Below are 20249 nucleotides of genomic sequence, written 5' to 3' on the forward strand. Positions count from 1 at the left end.
GGCAATAATTGATCTGGATTTCAAGTCAAATATTCTGTAGTAGTTTGATAGGTGAAATAACATGTATAGAAAACCCCAAACTGCAAGATACATTCTCATACAATGCACATGATCACAAATGACAGTTAAGTGACAGAATCAAATGTCAATGTAATGTTCCATTTTAGGTTATAGCTGCAATCATACTTGCAAGTCGAAGTAGGGATAGTAATTCTGATGTTTGTGATATGTATACCTCCCCACTGATTTCCCCTTACAGATCTGACCAAGTAAAACATGTATTTAGGGAACAATTACAAAGGCAAATGATATTAATTGTGGTGCAATAAATAAATGATCTGCATGTAATGCCTCATTTCTAGAGCCAAAATTTGGTAAGGAGTTATATATCGCATCTAGGAAATACTTCACTTCTATATGAGACATAAGGCAAAAGAGGGGTTGCCTTAAGAAATGTTTGATGTTGTGGGATAACAAATCATTCAGCAGTCTGAGCCCCGAATCTCTAACTAGTGTCACCCCTTCATGACAAACTTAACAGAAGCGTTAATATACACTGAGGAAGAAGAAGAGGAAGCTTTTTGGAGTCAACGGTGGCAGAAGCTGAATAAAATGAATAGTAAAGAACACTTTTTAAAATTTGTTATTCTCAATCTAGGAATTTTACCACGAGTAAAATGTGCTCCAACGAAAACATTGAGAAGGAATGGTCAAATAACATTATACCTCAGAGCGTCCCAGTAGGGACGGCTCCTCCGCTAAGGCAGAGGAGCGGCACCCCATTGGTTTCAGCACAGCAAAAGAAATGATAATAACACGCTGTTACTATCATTTTACTTTTCTGTGCTGAAGCAGTTCTGAGAAGCGGGGTGGAGCTGGGTTGCTCACAGAGCAGAGGGAGGAATGGTTGCAGTGCTTTCTAAGTGCTCAGGATGGCTGGACAGGCCATCTTGGGCTGGCCAAACATTGCATGTGCTCCACCGGGCTATAATACACAGCCTGGGAGGAGAATATGCACAGGCTCCCACTGCCTGTCTGAGCGCTGAACCACTGTGCTAAGACCAAATAACAACGCTGCTGACAGCATCATTGTGATTGGCTTAGGGGAGTCTGGGAGCCTGCGTGCTTTTGGTCCACACAGGAGCAGAGAAGGGAGAGGATAGAGGAGAGGCAGCTGCCGGCCAGCCAGTAGGTAAGTGCTCTTTCTTTTTTTTAACCCCCCCTCCTCCTTGCACCACTACTACTGGCCAGGAGCAGCCGCCAGTGCGTTCCAGAAGAATGTTCAGACATTGACAAATTATATCACTTTTCACTGTTATTTAACACGCTTCATTCTCTTGATCTTTGGTGTGGAAGGCAAATAATACTGCCACCACATACATAAAATGTGTAGTAGATCTATCAACAATAAAAAAAAACTTTGCAAACTGGTGGTTTATGAAAATGCGATAGATTTCCATAGGGGCTGTGAGTAGCACAATACAAATGCGATTACTTGCATACATATATGTATTTCATGGAACAACTCCTGTCTTGAATATTGGATGAGCTGGCAACTCCATATTTAGCTTGTCAAAGTCCTGATAAAGATACACTTGCCTTAGCTATTATATACGCATTATTATACATTTACTATAATATTGTTTGAACTCCTTAGGGCCCTCCTGTGTATACTCACCAAAGGTGGTGCTGAGGGCCACCAGCACAAAAATAGTTGCAAACTTCATGGCTAAGCGAGGCTTCTCCTTCAAGACTTCTGTGGCAGGGTGAGTTCAAGTGTGGAACGCTGTCTGTCGGTCACCTTTATTTATACTAGAAGAAGCCTCTCGACCAGGGCCGGACTCGCTACCGGACATTTTGGAATGCCGCCGAGCTGGTGGATGAGTTTATTGTAGTGGGAACTGATTTGTTCATGGAGACCTGCGTGTGCTTCGAAATAATGAAAGCAAAATGAATTTTGTTGAGCAAACAGAGGTCCCCATCAACGAAAGAGGCCCCCAGCTCAGCATCATTCCAAACTGCCCTGTAACCAGTCCGGCCCTGCTCTTGACTCCTCCTACAATGTCACAGTACATCTGGAATGTTCTTGTGCATGTTGTTCTTACCACATAGACTGTGAAACAGTACTTTGAGGGTGACAAATAGACTTCCTCCAATTCTTTATCCAAACCTTGGCACAAATTGTTGTTTACATAAACTCTTTGTTTGATGTTCCCTCTGAAATACACACGTGCACAAAGAGGTTTAAACATGGCATAATGCCATGATAAACGGATCTGCATTCTTATATTTATTAAAATGTTAATGATAATGAACGCGGCTGTCCTTAAGAGGACGGGACATCCGTGTACACGGCTCATCATCTGCTCTAGGGCATTTAATATTGTTTGAGATGAATGAAGTCATTCTACATTAACTGTTGAATTAGACTCTTAAATTTTGCCTGCTGTACTCACTTGTGGCTAAATGTAGGTAAATAGGATTTACCGATTCTAAAATACCGAATTTTACCGATTCGGTGTTTTAGAATCGGTAAATGCTATGTAGGTAATAATGCGGTAAAAATTACCGGATCGTTAAGATTCGGTATTTACCGAATCGGTACTTAGCGATTCGGTAATTGGCACTCATTCCTATGGGCCTGGAGGCCCCTAGGAATAAATGTCAATTACCAAATCGGTAATTGCCGATTCGGTAAAATAGTCAAAGAGTCAAGGGTGGCAGGGTGGCAATTTGACACCATCTTGCACCCCTGAATAGTGCTTGTGTGCACATGTGGCACACATAAATGCCCTAAGGGCATGTATGTCTGTCACATGGCACAGGTGTAAATGCACAGATTTTCATTTACAGAGGTATTCATTATTTACCCCCAACTAATAGTTGGTGGTAAATAACGAATCCTTAAAGCACAGAAGCACTCTTCAAAGTGCTTCCTACATGTCATTTACCGATTCTGTAAATACCGAATCGGTAAATGATGCTTTGGTAAATACCGAATCAGTAAATACAGACTCGTTATTTACTGAATCCTCCCCTACATACCAAATGCCCAATACAGGTCGGTAACGGCCGAAATTCGGTCATTTCAGCCGTTACCGAGCGGTATTGGGCCACCTACATCTGGCCCGTGATTTTTTTCAGTAACAGGTGATTTATGCACATAGGTTTTCTGGATAGTATTGAATTCAAGTGTGCAGCTTCTCGGGGTTACTGTACAGGATATGAGCACAAATAATTTCTGGGTAGCATTACGCCCCACAAATTGTTTGGTTAACAGAATAATTACACATAGTTTCTTTGAATAACAGGTTCATACAAATATCATCTCTGAGGGATCTCTAGCAAAAAGGTCTTCTCGTTAACAATGGAATTGTGCACAAATATTTTTGAATATAAGTTCCCTGGGTAACAATATTTATACACGTTTTTTTTTGATTAGGTGAATTTATGCACAAAGCATATCCAGCTAACAAACTGTTTATTTGCATGGATTGTCAGTGTCAGATATATGCTATGCATACCACTTCTATAGGTAACATGATATATGCACTCATGTTCTCCAGTAACAGGTTTTCCTCATGACGTCTGTGGGTAACAACGGATTTATGCACATTATACACAATTTCTCTATGTAGAGGTCAGGGCCCCTCTTCAGGAAAAATACTCAGAAATCACATCTTTCTTTCCAGCAATTAAATGGGAATATACAGTTATTGAGATAGTGCTGCTAGATTGTAGATATTAAATAGATTAACGTGAATGACAGCATAACACAAACAGAGCAGGGGGCCAGCATTGTTCCATAGAAATACAAAAGAAAAACCTAGCGGAAACAATATTAATATTACAGATTAGAGATGCTCATTGAAAATGACATTGTGTTATTAGTTGGGAGGGGCGAGAGTCTCAATCAAATAAGAAACACAATCCTTGTCAGGGAGAACCACAAAAGTCACTAAATAAACCTGTGCTTACCTTCTGGTAGCTTGGCACAAAAGCAGTCAAACTTAACTTAGCAGTAATGTGTAAAGTATTTACGCAGCACTCAAACAGAAATGAAGTAAAAACACAAGAATAATCCCAAACCAATTTAGAAAATAAGAGTATTTTTTAATAAATAAAATTACACTAAAAATCTAATCAGTGGAACCAGATTTATGATTTGTTTTTTAAGATTCTAGTGAAACCAGTACCAAAATGCACAAAGTGCCAAGTGTGGATATTTGGTTGATTTAGACATGGTCAAAATCACAAGCTTTAACTGACCGCGATGCAGCTTGAGCAAGATACAAGAACAAGTTTGGCATGTTAAGAATTGTACCTTTTGTCTTTAAAGGGAAGCCGGCAAGGCTCTGTCTTGCTCCGCCTCAGTTCCGGTGAAGCTTTCAGCTAGACAGTGAGGCCTTGAGTGTCTTTACGTCACTTGCTGTCAGATCTGATGTAGCTTTCATGTAGGAGTTGCATGGCTCTGTGAGGCTCGGTGTCACTCTGTGTCACAACTGGTGGAGTTTTCAGGCTCTGTGTCGCTCAACTTAGGTTCCAGGGAAGCCTTCGGTTTGGAGCTGCCCTGCTTTGAGGAGCAATGTGTTCCTTTGCGTCGGATCTGGTGAAACCTTCTGTTAGGCAGGAAGAAGTACGCTCTGACTTCAGGCAAGGTCCAGGACCTGGAGGGAGGCACTTATCGTTTCAGGACTAAATCCCACAGATGGGAGCAAAGGTACCATGTCAGGTCCAGTGGTGCTGGTCATCTAGAAAGCAGGAGCAACAAGAAAGACCTCTAGAAGCTTGTTATGTTACTGTAGCTAAAACAGGATGTCAGCCAAAAGATCTCTAAAGTCTCTTGTGGGGATTCCTGAGTTCAAGGCAAGCAGGCTCAAGCTTACATTCTTCAGACAGCAGGGCAGTCCTTCTTCAGAATCTTACACAGCTCCAGGAGTGGTCTGATTAGAGGATATGAAGTTGTCATTGGTATCCCTAGTGTGTGCCTGTGGGTGTGGGATGACTCCTTTTTCTAATCTTCCCTCTTTCATCGGTTTATCTCCAATCTCTCCGGGTAACAAAGGACCAGCAGGCCTAAGGATGAGCTGCATTTGTCTGTGGCTGGGTAGGCAGCCCTTAGAAGTCATTAAGGGGGTGGTCAAGCCCTGAGGCTAACTACCATTGAAGCTCTGGAAGGACTGAGTACAGTTCTCTAGGACATCCTACTAAGGAGAGCATCACCCTGCTTGTGAGAAATTGGGTTGCTGATTGAAGGGGATTTGAACCCTTCTCAAGCAGCAGCGGCAATCCCTGTAAGGAAGAACCACAGAAACTTACTAAATTAACCTGTGCTTAATACTCTGGTAGCTTGGTAAAAAAGCAGTCAGGTTTTACTTAAAGGCAATGTGTAAAGTATTTATGCTGCACACAAACAATAATAAAGTGAAAACATAGCACAAAAGAAAGTTTAGAAAAATAGAATACATCTAAATAAAGGATTTGATACCAAAACAACAAAAATCCAATCAGTAGAACGGGAGATATGCAGATTTAAGGTAAGTATTGCACCTAAAACCACAAAGTGCCACTCACGGTTATCTGGTCAAGCGAGACCAGATGAAAGCCTCAAGTTCAGATCGACCGTGATAGAGCATGAGCCAGATACAGGGACCAGGTTAGCCCCGCTGAAAAGGTTATCTACTGGAGTCCAGAGCAAAGAGTTCTGTTCGTGGTGGAGGAGGTCGCGAGGAGCAGGGAGAGCGACGTGGATGGACGTCGCTATAGCCTGAAGAGCATCATGGGCATGTGAACAATCATCGCTGTAGTGCAAAGATCCTGCCAAGTGTTGTAGGAAGTTACTGCTGGAGCTTTGCATTGGCTGTCCCCATGAGATGTAGGTGCTTTGATCATGAAGAGCAGTTCTCCTGTTGCCAGTCCTTGCTGGAAGTTGCTGTAGTGTCTCCAACCTTTTCTGTAGTGAGAGCTAATTCTGCTCAAGGAAAGTCCTGTCGAGCTACTAGCATATTTTATCACTGTAAAATGCTGATGATGTGTATTACCATTACACTGTGACCACCCCAAGCACGATTATCAGTAGTAACCACCTAAACATTCCAGATGAAGTTATCAGCAGAATGCTAGGGAAATGTTTATCAATATTAAATGCTTGTAATCAAGTACAATTCAAATCATCACATGCTGCGTGCCCCAAAGGGTATTACCACAGCAGTAAGTCTCCCCAACTCAAATTGAATTTTCATTCAGCTAACAACTTTAAATGTCTTTTAGAATTGCAATATTTGGTCTTCATTAGTATATTAGTTTTTGAAAAGACACATTTTTCTATGAAAAATCACTTTCCACTTTGAGCAATCAAACTCAATTTTCCAGAAGAAAAAGCTTTCTGAAAAAACAATTTTTTCCTTTAACAATCAAATGAGTTTTCCTTGTTAGAAAATAAACAGTGGCTTCATAGGCCATGCTTGCTCACCATAACACTACAAATGCCTCTGTTATGCTAATAATGCCCTTCATTAAACCAGGGCTACCACTGTGCCACAGCTGGATGCCCAACATATATTAGTTATGGCCATTATTATGGGGGAAGCAGTTGCCACTCTGTCCGGAAGGGCTAAAAGCAGGCCAGTCATGCTCTTTATATGTCAGTGATGGCAGCAGGTATGTAATTACTAGACTTGTAAGCACAAAATAGTCAAGAATCAAAATGTTATGGCTAAGGCACCATTATACCATGAACTGGCTCAATTGCATCAGAGATAATACTTTTATGATGGGGACCAGTATACATACTTGGCAGTCCTTGACACTAGGAGTAGCTTTAAGGAATCAACACTGTTTATTAGGGAATGACACAATGTCACACACCCACACAAAATTGAATGTGAGGCTTCTAACTTTCTCTACCCTGGATGCATACTCTCTGCTCCGCAGCTCTTTGGTTGATCATGCTCCCAACTAACACATTTTCCCTCTAGTTCGTGCAGTCACACACTTTGGTGGGTCAGCCCTGGTTACTGCTGCTACTATCTTTGATGTCACACACGGTGCGACTGATAGAGCCGGGCTCTATCAGTGCCAATCTACTTCTTAGGTAGATTTAAAGTGGATAAAGTTGGTTCATGTGATGCCGTAGCCTCTACATACTTCAACACCCTCTGCAAGACCTCAAAAATGGATCTCCCCCCGAATCCAAGAAGACCATCACCCACGCATTCATCACCAGCAGGCTGGACTACGGGAACGCCCTCTACGCCGGTATCAACAAATCTCTACTCCACAATCTCCAGACTGTCCGTAAGGCTCCCATGACAAGACCTTATCCCCCAGCAACTACGAGTCCTCCACTGGCTCCCGTCAAACAAAGAGTGGCCTTCAAGCTGCTGACACACACCTACAAAGCCCTCCACAACACCGGACCCCAATACCTCAAAGAAAGGATCTCCTTCTACGCCCACAAAAGAAACCTCCACTCACACGATGACCAGGCCTTGGCGGAAATCCCCTGCATCCAAAGAGCCAGAAGAACAGGAGGCAGATCCTTCTCCTTCATTGCGGCCAAGACCTGGAAAAAAAACTCCCTCAGCATCAGATGAAGCCCCATACTCCAAGCATTCAGGAAGAGCCTCAAGATCTGGCTTTTTGAATGACCAGAGCTGACCAAATCCCCCACTCCCACACCCCCCAGAACATTGAGACCCTCACGGGTGAGTAATGCGCTCTATAAATCCCTGATTGATTGATTGTTAGGCCAACACAGAGTGTTTGAGTGTTATCAAGAGTCCCTGCCATTGGTTTGGCAGACTGTAACTCTTTTGGGTAATGAAACGAGCAGTGCTGCCTTCTTTAATATACACCGAATCTCTGAGATCAGCTTGGTTTGAATTCACCTCTGAGAGATACTTTGAGGGTGCTGGTGAGCAACCCGTAGCTCCCAAGCTACTGGTTGGAGATCTCATTTGATTTTTAAAGGTAAAAATTGTTTTTTCAGAAAGGTTTTTCTTCTGGAAAATTGAGTTTGATTGCTCAAAGTGGAAAGTGATTTTGATAAAAAAATGGGTATTTTCTAAAACTAATACACTAATGAAATATTGCAATTCTAAAACACATTTAGGGGCCGATTCCGATTCAGGTCGGAAATCGGCCTGACCGACTCGTACAGGGAACGGAGTCCGACCGACACCTACTGGCACCCTACGACCCGTGCAGTACGATGCAAAGCCTGTGTTTTACAACCAAGCCGTACGGAAACCAAGCCGTCCAACCGAGCTGTACAAAATTCAGCCATCCGGCCGGAAATTGGACATGAGCTGCACTGACCAAACCGAACCCGCAACAAACCCGACCGATACATACCCATGACGTCCGAGCCGCACAGTACGATGGCAAAGGCATAAAATCAGACCAAACCGCACGGAGCCCAAACCACACGATTGACCGGATCGAAAACTTACCTGAAACGAGAGACCACGGCGATAGACTCGCATGCAACATAAAACACAATCAGCGTGAAAGACACGGAGCAGCCCGCACAAGCTAACATGAGAGTTCGACTCGGTCAGAAGAACGTCTCCTACATGCCCACCAAAAACAATGCCAAAAACACAAAAAAAGGACCAGTCAAGCCCTGGCAAAGTCAATAAATACACAAAAAATGCAGATAAAATACAGAGACACATCCCCAACTCCACTTATAAAAAGGCAAAAGTACACTACCATGATAGAGCAGCCAGCACAGAACACCTTGAGACACCAACCACAGACACACACGCACAACTGACCCATCACTCAAACCACACGCCATCAGTACTACTCCAAAATCTCTCACACAAACACCTAACAAAACAGACACCCACCCACTCTCACTTCCACCCACACACCCACATCACTCCTCACCAGCACCCATCACCATGCGCCCTAAGAAGAATCCACAGTTCACAGACACTGAGCTAGAAATATTGGTAGATGAGATCCTCAGAGTGGAGCCACATTTGTTTGGCGCATTAGTGTAAAGGACTTTATGTAAAAAAAAAAACAAGATGTGGGACAGAATGTGGACAAGGTGAACGCACAAGCACCAGCTTATCGCACGAAGACCAACATCCAGAACAGGTGGTATGACATGCGCAGGAGGGTCAAGAAGATCCTCCAGAAGGAACACGCCTTGAGCCAGGTCATCGGCAGTGGCCCTCCTGCCAAACCAGTCGACTTCAGGTCCTGGGAGGAGAAGGTGCGGGACATCCTACCACCAGAGGGCCTCCATGGCCTACCTGACATACGAGAGCCTGGTGAGTACACAACCAATTTGCCCAACATTGTGTCGCAATACACACACAGCACTGTTAAGGGGACTGTGAAACCATGCACTCAGAGCTAAGGCATAGGAAACAAAAGTCAATCAGCCCAAGAAGTCCATGTCAGTCAGACAAACACAACAATGGCCACATCATAGTGAATTGTAACTGTGTCATGACATGTACAAACCCACCAACAAATAGGGCAAGGCAGTGGCACAAATATGAATTAACACTGTCAGACATCCCTGCCACCATAACCAATAACTCACAGTGAAGCTGACTGACAGGACGGAATAGTGGTTATGCTTGCGAAGTGAGTGTATACCAAAGCATGATGGTGTTGTTGTCACAGATAATGCACCCCCTCACAATAGCACCTCTCTGAACAATGCTCACCTCACAGGGGCATGGGAATGGGCTGGCAAGTACTCTGGGAGAGGGCTCTGTTGTGGGGAGCAAAAGGCTCTGCTGGGAATTGGCCACCACCAAACAACAGAACTCCACTGTCAGCCATCTAGTCAGCACAGTCACACCCCCTCACAGGGGAGCAGAGTCATATGGAGGGAAGTGAGGGCATGCTGGGAAGGGGGTGTAGCCCAGAGCATGCCGGGAGTTGCAGTCACTCACAAATCCTCAGCCACCTACATGGCCCAGCAAGATCACACTGCACTATGCTCACCTCACAGGGGTGGAAATGGGTGGGCCGTTACCCTGGGACAGGGCCCTGTTGTGTGGAGCAAAAGGCCCTGCTGCGAATTGGCCACCATCAAACACCAGGACTCCACTGTCAGCCATCTTGCAATTGCTGCCACACCCCCTCACAGGGGAGCAGAGTCAGATGGAGGGAAGTGAGGGCATGCTGGGAAGGGGGGTGTAGCCCAGAGCATGCCGGGAGTTGCAGTCACTCACAAATCCTCAGCCACCTACATGGCCCAGCAAGATCCCACTGCACTATGCTCACCTCACAGGGGTGGAAATGGGCTGGCAGTTACCCTGGGATAGGGCCCTGTTGTGCGGAGCAAAAGGCCCTGCTGCGAATTGGCCACCACCAAACACCAGGACTCCACTGTCAGCCATCTTGCAATTGCTGCCACACCCCCTCACAGGGAAGCAGAGTCAGAAGGAGGGAAGTGAGGGCATGCCGGGAAGGGGGATGTCACCCAGAGCATACTGGGAATTGCAGCCACTCACAAACCCTCAGCCACCTACATGGCCCAGCAAGATCACACTGCACCATGCTCACCTCACAGGGGGTGGAAATGGGCTGGCAAGTACTCTGGGACTGGGCTCTGTTGTGGCGAGCGCAAAGCCCTGCTGAGTATTGGCTACCAACAAACAACGTAACTCCACTGTCAGCCATCTTGTCAGCACAGGCACACACCCTCACAGGGAAGCTGAGACTAATGTCAACAGGGATCACACTTCTGTGTCAGCCACCTGATGGCCCCTGAGTAACAATGACCATGTACATAGACATAATATCTCCTCTGGACACTACTGGGAAAGCAGCCAGTCTACCTCCAGGTGGAGGCACATCAGATTTGCAGTAAAGGTGACCCAAAGTAAATGCAGCTACAGTACACTGAAGCGGCAATCCAAGTAGCACGGCCGCATTCCTGTATACATATAGGAGGGAATTTACTAAGGAATACATATCATGGATGCACAGGATTTGTGATCCACTGCCCCCTCCTTCATTGTTGTTACTACCCATTGCAAGATTAATAATTCAGCACCTCTTCCCCCCTCCCTGTTGCAATATACATAGGTCAATAATTGATGTCTGTAGTAACATAACTTACAATGTCTGTCTCTTCCAAACACAGGTGCCACTGGGGATTCAGCACCAACTGAAGATGAGTCCCTGGCCCAGACTCTGGTGGAGGATGTGTTCTCTGGTGTTGATCTGGCCCTGTCCACTTCGGATGACGACACTCACCCTGGCCCCTTCGGTGGGAGACATCAGGCAGCCCCGCCATCAAAAACACCCCCTGCAGCCATGTCAACACCATCTGCCGACAGACCTAACACCCCCGCCAATAGGGACCGACCTAGGAGACCGAGTTCAAGCAGCACAGGGGCCCCAGCCACACAGGATGCTACCAACAATGACACCAGTGGCAACAGCCAAGGGATACCACTCAACTGTGCCTGCCACCACAGGTACAGGCCATGTGTCTAGGGCTGGTGGGTGTGGTGTTAGGTCGAGGACACGGACTGCAGAGGGGCCTGGACTGCCTGATGACCCCCAACTGGTACGCATCATAGATGCGTACCAGGATAGCACCGGAGTATTCAGCCAGGTAGTGGGGGTCCTCAAGGACATGCAGCAGGAGCAGTCTGCCCATCATGCCCACATGGAGGCCAAGTGGGACAAACTCATGGCAGTGCATATGGACATATTGACCTGTCTCCGCCAGATCAGCACAAATATGTCCACACCTCCCTGTGTGCCCACAACATCTCAAGCAACAACATCTGCTAATGCCACAGGGAGGGCTGATGAATCTGGTGAGGACTCCGATGCACCATCGGCGCCTGCTCCTGAGGATCCCACACAGAAGAAGAGGAGGCGTCGTCCGAAGAAGGACAAGTGAGCCGCAGTTGTCCCCGCACATCCCCCAGGAACCCAGAACCTGTTTTGGATGTTGGTCTTTGGGTGCACAGCGTTCACCTTGTTGCATATGACACAGGTCCCCATCATGACAGGGAGGGTCCATGTTGTACTAATGTAGAAGATGAATGTGGACTTCACTCTCGACATTTCTTCTAGCAATATTTCTAACTCATGTGTGAACTGTGTGTTCTAAACCTCATGTACAGCACTATCTCCACACATGTATGTAAATAAAATCACCATTACACTATACTTGCCTATGTTGTGATTCAAACTTGTTATGTGTCATGGAGATGACGAAATGCTGAAGCACACAGTGCATGCCAACTACTACAGCAATGCCATTACCGATATGTGACTCATAATGATGTGACACCTATGAGGGAGACGCACCAATAGGGCTCCACAACACATACTTACCATGGACATGTGACACATTGCCTACAAAGATGGTTGCCAGATATACGGTGAATGCACAGACACCACACCTTTCCACAGTCACTGCCAACAAGCCCACAGGTGAGGTTACCAAATGTCAGTCAGATGTGAGAAGACAGACAACACTCATTACTAAGTGAAGCACAGGTACATTACAAATCAGAAACAAGTTTATTACACAACAGTTTCAAGGTGAATCCACATGACAGTGGGCACATGGTCAACAACTGTTGTCATATGGCGCTGTAAGGTTGAATTCTGGTTGTTGGTGTCAGACTTGCCCCAGCAAATAGCAACGAACCCTCGGAAGGACAGAAATGAGACACATTCAGAAGCACACCGGAACAGGTAGGAAATGCAATAAAAATGTCACAAGAAACCTACACAGTAACAACTTAACATGTCCACACAATTGTGGACTACAGACCATCGGACAGGAGACATCACAGCACGCTTCCAGTCAAGTACCACATGGACAAACACAAACAGCAACTGAGTTGCACTAACACATCACAGGTTCACTCAGGACATTGACATGACAACGCTGTCAACTTACCTTCAGCTGAAGAATTCGTTGATAAACTGCGTGTGGACGTCAGCCTTTTTATCATCACTGGCCTCATGGCCAGGCCAGGATCCTCCACAGGTGGTGATTGTTGGTCGTCATCGTCCAGGATGAGAGGCATCTCCTTCAGTACCGCCTTGTTGTAGAGCATGCAGCAGACGATGATTATTTTACACACCTTTGCAAGCTCATATGGGAGGGCCCTTCCAGTCTTATCCAGGCAGCGGAAGTGACTCTTCAGGAGTCCAAAGGTACGCTCAATGACTCACCTGGTTCGGCCATGTTCCCGATTGTATTGCATCTCGGATGGTAACAGAGGGTTCCTCAGGGGTGTCAGCAACCAAGGCATGTTGGGGTATCCAGAGTCAGCTACATACAAAGATTTACACATTAGTTGAGTATTGTAAGGGGGTTGAAGACAACATTGCAAAACACATACAATGGTAAACAGTACACACCAACAAGCCAGGCACGCTGGTTTGGCATCTGTGACATCATCACGGGGATGCGACTCCTCCTCAAGATGTAAGCATCATGGGCCGAACCAGGAAACCGTACACACACATGCAAAATAACCATGTCCGCCAGACATACCACCAGAGCATTTATTGAGTGGTATTGTTTGAGGTTGCAGTAGGTCTGTTCCTGTGCCCGTGGTGGTAGCAGGTCCACATGTGTGCCATCAATAGAGCTAATCACATTAGGCATCATCCCCAGTCCATTGAAGGCATCCTTGTTCCCAGCGAGTTCACCTGGTGTTGGAAACTTGATGTATGAGTCAATGTGGTGCAACATTCCCTCCAACACATCCCGCAGCACACGGCTGAACATTGTCTGTGACATACCCCCAACACTAGCCACAGTGTGTTGGAAGGTACCGTGGCAAAGAAGTGCAGGGCTGACATCACCTTCACCTTTGGCATCAGTGCTGTCGGGTATGTGCGGCCAGGTTGCAGATGTGGTGCAAACTGCTCTGCCAACTCATCAATGAGGCTCCTTGTGACGCAATACCGACGGATGCTGTCGCATTCCATCATGGTTCTGGAACGGTCTATGGACTGCTGGCGCACTGCAGTACAGAGATGGGTAAAGTTACATTATACATTCAGCTACACATGTAGCACTCATCTTGCAGAAAATCACAATATACATCATTCAATTCACTATTAACTAAGGTTTGTGCTTTCTTGTTATGAACACATATGTCACCTTCATGCCCATCATCTCACATATCATTCACATGTGTGCATGAGTTCCATGTGGTGCTATGGCAAATCATTGAGCTGTGGCACAGTACTCATGGACTGATGTCACATTATAAACACACAACACAGTGACAAGTTTTGACAGATGTTTCACAGGCCTCACAACTCCATGTCAGGGAGATAGCCAAGGTCCCTGTAGTGCCACATGTGCACTGGAATGCCATGTTGTATCATGGACATCCAACAAACAATAATGACTTCCCAAGTTAGTGGGCCCTGTGGTCCCTGCAGGCCATACATGGATGCACCTTACACACACAGCATGAAATAGCATACACAAGGCACATGGTGGACCCTGTCACACATTGGGGCCATGGAAACACAAACATCAGAGACACAACATGCACACAGACTTTGTGGATAGATCATGAATGTAGCCATGGCTCTGTCTGTGACATACATGACATGCAACCCTGTACTCGTGTTGTATGTGACAGATCATACACATCTGCAAACTGGTACTGTGTCCATGACTCATGACTCATGCCCATAAGCCAACACTTTTACATCACATTAGTGAGGTGCAGCACACCAAAAGTAATCTGTCCCCATGAACTCATGCCCAGCCTGGGAGTAGGTTGACCTGAGTGCCAATAAAGGATAGAAATGTTGCCCCACCCCATACACATACAGGTGATACAGCCTTACATGCCATGGAATGCAGTGTGGGACATGCTGTGGTGTTTAAGGTGTGGCCATGGCACTTAAATCAGTGTCAAAACCATCTGCAAGTCACACCAATGTGATCCGACGCAGCTGACTTGAATGCAGACGCGCCGTACATGCATGGACCAAGTTGTGCACAACACCTTGTCCATTGACTGTACGATGCATATGCATTACAGTAACCTGCGTCGGATCACATTAATGCCAATTGGCAATGCGTGCGCATGGCTCGGTTCATGCATGTGGGATGCATATGCAATCTGACCCGACGCAGGTGAATCGTAAGCAGACACGTTATACAGTCATGGACTGAGCTGTGCGCACGCATAGCCCATAGATTCGTATCCAGACGGATGCATATTTTTTTTAAATAAACGAGTTGGATCGTCAGTTTTCCGAGCCGTGCGCACTCATTGGCAATGAGCTGTAATGGAGACGGACGCGATTTTAAAAAACGCTCGAGTCGTGCACTAAAAATGCAGTTGGATGCGTACAGCAATGTTGCAATCCTAGGGTCCTGGAGTTGAGTGTTTTGAAGGATACGGAAGGCAAATCTTTCTCTCACCTGGCACCTAAAATGTGGAATCAACTGCCCGCGGAGCTCCGCCTCTCGAACAACTACCTTAGCTTCAGGAAAAAACTGAAAACACTTCTGTTCTAAATCACCCTGGTCTCATCCTTCTCCAGTCCGCAACGCGGAGATACCCCATTTGGGGTGATTCAGGCGCTTTATAAATGTCAAATAATAAGATGTGTAGGAGTCTTTCATTTCCATGGATTGGACAGATTCACCGAATGCAACCGTGTCTGGCCTATCAGTGAGGGGCAATGTCACAGAATATGCCTCTGCAGCACTGATTTAAGGCTGCCAGGCCCCTAGGGACCTCACTTGCCTGCACTACATGCTAGAGGACCACTTTCACTATCCACTGCTGCTGCTGTCTGTGCTTCCTCTGGACCTTGCAATGGCACGTACTTTGGAGAGAGTCACAGTATTTACTGAGGAGGAGAACCAGGCCCTGCTGCATGGGGTCCTCCCACAGTACAGCAAGCTGTATGGGACACCAGGGGAGCAGGTGAGTGTGCAGTCCACTGCCTATCATGTTATGCAAGTTGTATGACTAAAATTAATGTAATTGTGCGCAGCAGTGTGAGGCATATGCACTGAGTACTTTCAGCTACCTATTCATGTGGGTACATGTGTTGAACAGGTGTCCTATTGTAGTAGTGCTGGCCTTACAGTTCTAGCCAATGTTACCATGTCAGATCTGGATAGGCAACTGAAGGCCAGACAGCAGCAAGGAGGAGGTAAGTCCATGCCTGGTCTGGGGACACGTATGACATGCTATGTGCAGTGTTGTGGCCTGGTCATACTCCCACATTATGTTGGTCTTCGAGTCCAGTACTCGTGTCCCTCTATTGTGTAAGTCACACTCCTCACCTGACCCACAGTTGTGGCCCCTACAGTCTGTGACTATTATGAACTTGGGCTCTGTGTCCCTTAAATGAGCTATGCTGATGGTCCTGCACAGCATATGTTACTGTGACTCTGATGTGTGCATCGTGGGTGGGTCTCTTCTTTGTACTATGCTTGGTCTCTGACATGTGTTCTGGGTGTGCCTTTCATGTGAGTTCAAATGGCAGGTCTGGGTCACAACATGTGTGTGGGGAAGTTAAAAAAAAACATGCAGGAAGTGAGTCCATGTTGTGTCCTCAGGGCTATGTAGAGGAAGTATGTCACACTGACCCAGACACCTGCCCACTGTCCATGCCAATACACTGTATTTGGTTTACCTGATCTGTAATGCCCACTCCAAAGAATAGTGAGTCTCTGTACTCACACTCACGTGTATGAACCCACTGGTTGTGCTTCCTGAAATGTGCCATCAGGTGTCTGACACAATATCATTGTAGTTTGGCTTCCTTTTTTGTGACAACTGGTGTGTTGAGGATTTTAGTGTGAGCAGGACATCTGAGTTGCGACAATGGGATGATACCTGTGCAACATATAGGAGTGTGGTCAGTTGAACGAGCACAATCCTGTATGCAAGAGTGACTTTCATGCAGCTGTGTGTAATTGTCAGAAGCCTGTGCGGTGCTCATGTTCAGGTAGTTGTGTTTGCAGTCACTCATATGTCAGATTTAGGTGATATAGGATAGTCATAGTCCTAGGACAGTGTGTGGCAGGGGACAGACTGGTGCACTTGTCAGCTGCAGAGTTTGGTATGGGCATGACCTATGAATGTGACGCAGTGAAGACAGATGTTTTTGGGATGCAAAGCCCCATGACATGTGACAGTGAAGACATTGGAGTCTGAGGTGCTCCATGCACCCCATTGTGTAAGTTAGTAACAGCACGTTAGGACATCACTGTGTGTTGTGCTGCTAGGCATCACAAGATTGTGAACTGTGAGTGTGGGCATACATTCATCCAGACACCTGTACTGAGTGATTGACATTTGATGTGATGTATGTTAATGGTAATGTACTTCTACATGGTCATTTGCATGTACCACAACTGTGTATGTGGTGCATTTGTGCACTTTGGGGTATTGACAGCCAGCATGCAACAGAAATATGGGTACCTGTCCAGGAGGCATATGGGTGCCATGGTTGATGTTCAGACTGGGTATTGACCTATGTACCCCTTTGTGCATTTTCAGTAAATGACAGCTGAGGATGCCAGTGCGTGACCGGCAATGTTGGGTATTGACAGTGTTGTTTGCAGTCAGTGCAGGATACTAATGTGGTTCTTCTTTTCCTACTTATATGCAGATACATCCACGGGCACAGGAGACAGCGCCACGGACCAGGATGAGCCACAGAGCCAGCCCAGACCATCAACTGAGGAGTCAGAGGGACCCAGTGACACGGAGGGTGAGGGTAGCCACACCGAGGAGTCCTCAGCACCTTCCACCGCAGCTGAGGACCACAGCAGCTCGGAGGATGACTCCCTTCTGGGTGCGGGTGTCAGCAGCCAGGAAACAACAGAGAGTGAGGCTGTTCCCTGCCACCACCATCACGACCACCATCACCACCACCACCCTCCCCTCGGCTCCCATCCCAGAGGTCCGTGGCAGCTCCCGTGTTCGGGAGCATGTCTTCTACATGCCAGGCACCGCACCCCCTGCCCCCCCTGCTGACCTGAGTATGGAGTCTGTGGACATACTTAAACAGATCCATGTAGGGCAAACATCAATGCTGAGTGTCCTCCATGCACACACTGGTCTGTTGACACAAGTGGTGTTGTTCATGGAGGGCATCTCATCTGGCATGTCGGCCCTACAGAGGACCAATTAGTCCATGGCCTCCTCACTGACAGCAGTAGTATCCCTCCTCCAGCAGTCCCTGACCCCTTCAGCCTCAGCCCAAACAACTCCTCCAAGCACCCTACCTGTCCCCAGCACACACACACCTGCATGGTCACCCAAACACACAGACAGCATACATTCACCCACACATAAGTCTAAACGTGCATGCGAGCAAAGTCAGGGGACGAATACCACACACACAGGGGAAGGGTCTCAAAGACACACACAGGCATCCACAAGCACTCCGCAGTCCTCCAATCCCTCTCCCTCCAAGAGCCCTTCCCTTGCCTCACCTGCAACCCCATCTCCTAAAAAGCTCTCCTGTGTGACCTAGACCTCTTCCCATCTGATCCAGCAGATCCTGACTGCAGGGGGAAGGGGAAGTCACCAAATACTGAGAAGAGTGCCCCTCATACCCAAACACCCTCCCCCAGGCGCAGGCGGACTGAGGCCCCCCAACCGCAACTCACCCCGTAGCCGGAAGAGCAAGACCCACCCCCTACCCCCCAGCTCCGCTGCACAGTCTTCTTCCTCCATCCCCCAGGTCAGCACACCACAGGCTCCCCCGCCACACCCTGTCCCAGGTTCCCCCACCCACAGATAAATCATCCCCAAAATTTTCAGGCCCTCCCCCCCTGCCACTTTCTTTTCCACTGACACCACCACAAGTCTGTCTGTAGCTGCAACTACTGTGGGGAGTGTGTCATCTCCAGCTGTCCTTACAACCACACCTGTACCCCTTTACACTCCCATGGGATTAGGCACTGCAGTGGAGTCCACGTCCACCCAGTCTGACATGGGCAGTGCAGTGGGGACCCTGTCCACTACACCTGACCTGCCCATTGCAGAGGTTCAAGTACCCACCCCATCAGACTTGTGCCCCAAGGCACAACCCATGTCAGACCCCACCACTGCAGTTACCACTGACTCTCCTGCACCCAGCACCCCTTCCCAAGCTCCTTCTGAGCCCTGATCCTGTCCCTGAGGTTCCTGGCCTGCCCAATGTATGCCCCTCAGAGTGGATGTCCCCTAGTCCTTATCAGTGCAGGCAAGCAATGTGTGACAGGTGTCACTGACACCATCATTGGACTTTTGATTTTCTACTGGACACTGGGCTACATTTATTTATTTATTTTCCCTTCCAGATAGCAAATTGCTGAATAAAGCATTTTGTGTTCTCCTTGTGCATTTGATTTAGCTGTAGATTGTATTGCTGCAGTTTACCCTGATCTTGATGTGAAGATGCAGGATTTACAAATGTCTGTTACTGAGGTGTTCATATTTTGTACTCCATGTGGGCCATGAAATGAGTTTTATGGTCAGGTTGGTATCCATGTCATCCTTTGCAGCTGAGTGGGGGTGTCATGATTGACTAATTTGGCACAGGTATGGTAACATTTCTTTGGCATGGCCACATCTGTTACTTGCATCCATGCACATATGATGTGCTCCACAATGTGCAATGTGACACTTTCCCTGACTGTTGTGCCATCTACACTGTACATGCAGGTACTGGACATCCTTGGTGTAAAGTCAACTGTGTCCTCTGTGCAACTTGGTAGACAAATGTATTGTATAAGTGCATGTGACTTAAGGGGCAATACCGTACCCATGCGTATGTCACCAGTGCCTACATTGGGTGGTAGATGAAGGTTGACTGTACAGGTGTTGTCCTGACATGCACAGAATCATACAAACTGTTTGTCAAGTGCTGATATTTCCATGATGACACTTACCTTGTGCTCACTGGGATGATGGGTGATTTTGACCCTTTGCCACAATGCTCTACTTTGGCTGCACTTTGTGTCCACACATTTTACACTGGATGTGCACACTGATGGGGTGTTTTCACACATTGACCCAGTACTATTTCAAAGCTTCACTTGTGTAGCCCACACTCTGGTTTACTTCACACATGTGAAGCTAGTTACTTTATGTGTCATGAATCAAAATCACTGTTGGGGCTATTTGTCAGACACTACACACTGTTGGCATGATGTTGTTGTGGAATGTATTTGACTGACATGCCTGTGGCTGATGTTTGATGGATGTGTTTCACATCATCCTCCCTATGTGTGGGATGGCATCAGT

Source organism: Lissotriton helveticus, chromosome 1_1 (assembly GCF_964261635.1).
Source record: "Lissotriton helveticus chromosome 1_1, aLisHel1.1, whole genome shotgun sequence".
Taxonomy (NCBI): Eukaryota; Metazoa; Chordata; class Amphibia; order Caudata; family Salamandridae; genus Lissotriton; species Lissotriton helveticus.